We start from the raw sequence: 7,105 nt of genomic DNA on the forward strand, positions 1-7,105 counted from the left end.
TCCATCATTTTTTTATTCAATCACTCCTTCATTCAGATCCTTCCCCTCATCGCCGTAGCCATGAGACATGGAAGCCAATTTGAACCAATTCCGGTTATTGACTGTTGATGGCGAGCAGAAGGCAAATGCACATAGGAAGGGATCATTCAGCAATGATTTGTCCGGTAATAAGAAAGATGAAGGTGATTCCATTCGCAAGTAAGGGGTGTTCAACATTTTAATTGATATTATTATTAGCCAAAGTAAAAGGATGAACCAAAAATTGACGAAAAAAATGTATTTGCCGGCGTAAAAATGATTAAAAATCTGGCGGAAAACAAGTAAAAAATTAAACAACGAATCATCATCTTATTGTAATTTCGATTTTAGTTTTGTTTGGGATCGAGTAATCTTAAAAAACCAATTTGATTTTGACTTTTGAATGATAATTGTTTTTAGTTAAATTTCAAAATTTGGTTGGAAATTTTGTTTCTAGCAAGAGACCATATATTGTCCCTAATGTTAGCTTCATTTACACTCGAGTCTAATGTAATGTATCTACTTTTAATGCAATGCACTACAAACCCTTGATACATTCAGTTGAAGATAACTGCTTCAGTCATTTCTTTGATGTGATAACACGTAAAAACGTTACGAATTTTTATACTGATTTATGGGAGATACTACAAAAAGTAGATTAAATCATCAAAAAATAATTGCACGTACACACATGTGTATGTGTGTGTGTATATATATATGTGTGTGTGTATGTGTGTGTGTGTGTGAATGTGTGAAAGTTTATGCGATATATATATATACACTTGTATTGTTATATCGTTTATATTGTTGGCATTTTTGTATATTATTATTATTATTCGTTTAGTTATTATTGTTATCTAATTAAAAACAATTCAATAAAACTTTTATTAATTATTACCATTTCTAAAATTCGAAGAAATGAGCCATTGTCTCTCGAATCGAAATTTTTTTTTTCCAAGTTCCTAACTTGCTGAAATTTTTATGAAACATAATAAAACTTACTAGTTAGGCATATCTGCTCTGCTTGAAACTTATAAACATTGAGATTGTTATATTGGGTTTTATTATTAATATTATTTTTTATTCTTATTATTATAATAATTATTACTATTATTTTTTTATTGTTTACCTTTTTGAGCTTAGCTGCTAAGACTTACAAGACTTACCTCTAGAAACTGATTGTAAGGCATGATTAAATTTAAAAGAAATTGCTTATTTCTATCGTTCGTATTACACCGTTAAAATTTTATCATCAGTGTTGAATATCTTTTACTATCACACTGTTGAAAACTTTATCATTTCAAACATTACCATATCCGTTATCACTGTTAATAATAATCTCATTGTATTTATTTTTATTTTAGATATAGCTATCCTAAGAGTATTCATATTTCTTCAAACATTCAACACCACCATCTTCTTCATCATCACCATCATTACTACCAACATCATTATCTTCTTCTTCATTATCATCGTCATTATCATCGTCATCATCATCAACGCTGCAGTCATCATCATCAGTGCTACAGTCATCATCAACACCATCATTATCATCTTCAACATCGTCATCATCGCCACCACCATTGTCACCACCACCACCATCTTGCAGCCGCTACACTTGCGAGGACTACCCTTACTTCGTGAGCTCGAGCACCAGACTCCGCAAGACCTCCTCCATCCCCGCGGCTGACCAGCCTTTCCACCACCCAGCCAACAACTCCCAACACCATTCCTCCATCTCTCACCACCACAACCACTACTTCCAGCCTCATCACCACGCTCACCACTCCACGTCGTCTAAATCCTCCCAGGAACCTGTCCTCATTGGCTACCAGATAGTCCCTCACTACCGCAAGCCGTCCAATCAGACAACGCTATCAAATAAACAAGAAGAAAAAGAATTTGACGACGGCGATGATGATATATGGGGTTATGATAACGATGTTGATTGTTGCGCCGATGAGTCGAAGATATCACTAAACAAATTCATTGATGACAATATTCACAATAATAAAAACCGCCGATGTGATAAGAATGACGACGACGAATGGAGCGATGACTGTAACGATGGCGACGTTAAAGACATGCAGCAGAAAAAACCACACACTGGCTTCACACCAACTTTCAAAGTTAAATCAAAACATGGAAGAAAAATTGGAAAGCACCGAATGATAACGAGTCATTCATTGGATGAAACGGCCCACAACAGGCAGAGCAAAACAAACCGCAGACTCAGCGTCAACAAATTAAACGTCAAACACAAACGTCATCGCCAACATTTCAAAGACAACAACAACAACGACAACAGCAACAACGTTAGAAACATTTTGATTGACAACTTCTTGAGCCAATCAGATCCGAGCATGAACACCAGTCACATAACCCTAACAAAGGCCATCCTCTTACTAGAGAGAACCATGAATAACCACTGCCAGATGCTGAAACGAAGGATGTCAAAACAGCAGCAGCAAAAATTAAGTGTCTCATCTGTCTCTCAGTACACCCTCAGCCAGCAACAACATCACCAGCAACAGCACCAGCAACAGCACCAGCAACATCACCAGCAACAAGTTGTTGCTAGTCCGCCTTCTAACATTAGAACTGACAAGGTAGGTCTTTGCTTTTTAAAAAATCTTGTCCAATTTTTGACGTTGGTATTGTTTGTTTATAAAAATTGTTGATGATAATATTTAAAATGTTAATAATATTTTTAGATTTTGTTTTAGTTTTGCCTCTGGTTTGGCCATCAATGATGATGAGGACGATGATGTGAAGTAAAATGTTGAGTAATAACGATCAGTTATTTATTTTATGTACCTAGTGGGCTGCTAACATTATGCTACTGAGATGATGAGTTTTCGTAATGTGTTGCTGTTGTTTTTTGCAGAAATGAAATTAGTTAGCAGAGGTCGTTCTGGATGATTTAGTTGAAAATGTTGGGAAGTTATGTGTCGTGTTTCGGTTTAATCCTTGATCTCTTATATTTAAAATTTTTTTTGTTTAACGATGCTTTTTGTTGTTTATATGATTTTTTTTATATTGTTTGTGGGATTACTTATGAGTTTATAGACTCTAGCGAATTTCAGGAGTGAAGTTTTTTTTGTTTGTGTTCAGCGAAGCGTGAGCATGAAAAGTGGAAGGCCATTCAATCATCTTCCTTCTTGCGAGAAATAATTTTTTGCTAAATTGTTGATCCTTTATACAGATCTCTGTAGACTATGTTATATAACACATCTTTATAATTTTCAAGTGCTTTTAATTTCATAAATTGTTATTATTCAGCGTCTAAGCTCTTACTGTTTGGCTATTTCTACATTTATGATTTTTATTTTATAAGTATAAAAATGTTAAATTTATTAATTCAGAGGTAGTTTTTTATGTAATGTTTGTTGAAGTATTTCACAATTTATATGTACATCTGTGTTTCATGAAGTGTTTAATGTGAATTCGAGTATCATTATACATAGATATAATCATAGTAGTACACTATTCTGTTTGCCATCCATTTTCAACATAAAGTACTCAATAGTCATAATACATTATTAGTACATGTTAAATATATTATATAACATTATTATATATCATTGAATGTTGTTAAAGTGACGCTACGCGAGTATTGGTGGATAAAAATGCATTATTTAGCAGGTCTTCTGCCATTAATTTGATCGTTTATGTGTGTGAACACTGAGTAAAGCAGGAAGCGCTACAACACATCTAGTATACATAATTTCACATTTCCTCGAATATTCAATTTTTATCTAAATTATTACTTAAACTCGTTTAAAACAGAATTATCAGAAAAGAAGCAATTTGTATTGAATTACTAACAAACTTAACAAACAAAGAACGAAATGAACTGAATGAATTATTGAAATGAATTCGAAAGTTCATTCGTTACAAGCCTTCTAGGAATAAATTAACGTCCAACTATTACATAATAATGAAAATATTCATTCTTTGTTCGAAGAAAACTGAAAAAAATATTATAGAGGATAAACGTAAATAAACAAACTCAAACATAAACATCAAACAAACCCATACATAAACATACACACACATACAAACAAACACAAAATTTCAACACATCTATATGGTGTATAAACAAACAACAAACTCAAACATAAACAAACAAACACACACAAAAACATACACACACACATACAAACAAACACAAAACCATTCAACACATCCATATGAATTTTTCTGGTATGCTATGCGGTATGCAGAATGTTTACATTTGAACAAACAAAACAAAAAAATATTTTGCAAACTTACTGTAGTTGTTGCTACTGGCATTAATGCTACTTACTGCTTTTAATGTCTCTGTTAACGTTTTGTTAATGTCATTGTAATAGTAGCATGATGTTTTGTTAATGTTATTGTGATTTGCATAAAAATCTTGTTAATGTCAACCTTGTTGATGTTGTCTGATATCGTGGCAGTTAATGTTGCTGTTTGTTGTTGTTGTTTGTTGTTGCTGTTTTGTTGTTGTTGTTGTTGGCTTGTTTCTAAATAAGGGAACACCAGAGACAGGATGAATAAAACATGGAAAGAAATTTTTAGTGTGATAACAAAATGTAAATCTGAGATTATAACGTGAAAATTTACGAGCTGATAAGTTAAATTGATAATCATTCTAGCATAAACACCTGATCCGCTGATTGCGACTGCTTCCATGCTTGCAGTTGGGAGATTTATGAATGAAATTTATTTTTGAATTTGAAAAATTGAGAGTATGTGCTGGAATATATGCAGGATTGAATTGAAAAATATTTTTAACGGTATATTGATATTGATAAATTGATGGGTTTGAAGTTCTCGTTAGAAGAGATGTGATCAAATGTATAAACTAAATCCTTATCCTAATTCGAATTATTATTTAAATTAATTTTTTGCCAAAATTTGTATGAATTGTTAATATTCGGAAATTTGAAAATTTAAATTATTTATAAAATTGACAAAACCTACAAACAGGTTCTCGTTTACATGAGAGTCATCTTCTTAAAAATTGGTAAGTCGTTCGTTTGGGTGATTTGTGTATGCGTGTGTGGGTATGTGCGTGTGTGTATGTTTGTGTGTGTATGTGCGTGCGTGCGTGTGTGTGTGTGTGTGTGTTTGTGGGCGTGTTTCACGACTTGTTAACATTATTTCTTGCGTAATTTTTTGTAATTGTGTGAATTTTTTAATTTATTTCTTGCAGGCGAGATAGATACGATGAAGGAAAATTTCATGGCAGATGCTTTCATCCAGGCCAGGTGGAGGGAGCCGTCCCTGGATGGACAGCAAGAAAATGTGAGTAAGTGAATGAACAAACGAACAAACGAACGAACGAACAAACGAACGAACGAACGAACAAATTAATGAATGAATGAATGAATAAGAACAAACGAACGAACGAAAGAACGAAAGGAAGTACTAGCAAATAGACGAACGAACGAACGAAACTTGAAGTGGATGAATCAACATTAAACACGCGAAAGCGTATATATGAATAATTTAACGATTGAATGAACAGATGAATGAATGAATGAACGAAAAAATGAAAGAATGAATGATGAATAAGAAAATTTCTCGCTCCTATGGTTTTTAATTACAGCATTTTACCTGAAAAATTTGGGAAAATTATTTTTTAAGATTGAAAGTTAATTTGAAACATTTACTTGTTACAACGTAAAAAATGACAAACAGATATAAATAATGAGTTTTGCAACAAAAATGTTATAGCGCTGCTTATACTAAGCTAAAGAACTAAATCATAAAAAAAAATTAATAAAACACACGAAAATCATTAAACAGAAAAGTGAATACAAACTTCGTATGTGACGATTATTCCAGATAATTAAACGTATGACGTGAAATTGAAAAACTGATTCAGAAATGACGGGAATAGTCGCGGAGCCTGAAAAATAAAGGAAACTTTCCAGATGAAATTTGAGACCATGGAATGAATGAGCTAAGAGAAATGTTATGTTAAATAATAATAATAACAATAATAATAATTATTATTATAATAACAATAATGATAATAAATAAATAATGGATGTTGGTTAATTTGATGCATGCATAAATAAACAAAGATGAGTAAAAAATTTTCCCGAATTGTTTGTTTAAACCAGCACCATCAACTGCAGCAACAACATCAACAACAACAACATACCACAATATCAACAACACCAACAACAACATCATCAACAACACCACCACCACCAACAACAGCAACACCAACAACATCAACAACAAAAACATGCATATTTTTCATCTCTTCCATTTCTAGGTATCAAATTATTTTTTCAGAAGCGCTCAATAACAAGGCGATAAGCAACATCATAAATTAAAATGACAGTTTGATTGGCGGATGGAAGAGTTGATTGATTTATTGCCGGCTCAGTGGATGAATGAATGTTGATAAAAATAGGTTGATTAATGATAGATAGTCTGTAAGATACGTTTATGATATACAAGTAGAAAGATAGTATTAAGATTAATGATAGTAATTGATATACTTATAAATAGATAGTCTATAAGATACTTAAATGATATACTAATAGATAGGTAGTCTGTGAGGTACGAGTTTGATATATTGATACTAATAATTTGATAAATTGATAGATTATATGATACATAGATGAATTTAAAAGTGATTAATATTATGATAATATGAAGAAATGATGATATATCTGGTGCCAGGCTGGGTAGATATAAGCCATCGACGTTCAATCACACAAAGAATTGTAATATAAAATTTTTAACCAGTTAATAAAAACTTAATGAAATTAAAATGATCAGTAATAATGATTTACAATATTAAAAGCAGAATTCACAAGTGAGAATACAATTATATTTTTGTAACTAAATACCCAAACTCAATCGTTCTCTCTCTCCCCCTCTCTCTCTCTCTCAATCTCACTCATATACACACACACATGCACGCACACAATTTTCTAAAAAATTCAAACTCTTAAACTTTTACATCATTTGTATAAATGCAAAAATGACAACTTGAACTAATAAACCAAAAAGTTACACATACCCCACACAAAATTGTTTTTCTTTCCAAAAGTTTATGTCACCACAATCCATGGAGGAA

This window comes from Helobdella robusta (assembly GCF_000326865.2).
Source record: "Helobdella robusta unplaced genomic scaffold HELROscaffold_11, whole genome shotgun sequence".
NCBI lineage: Eukaryota > Metazoa > Annelida > Clitellata > Rhynchobdellida > Glossiphoniidae > Helobdella > Helobdella robusta.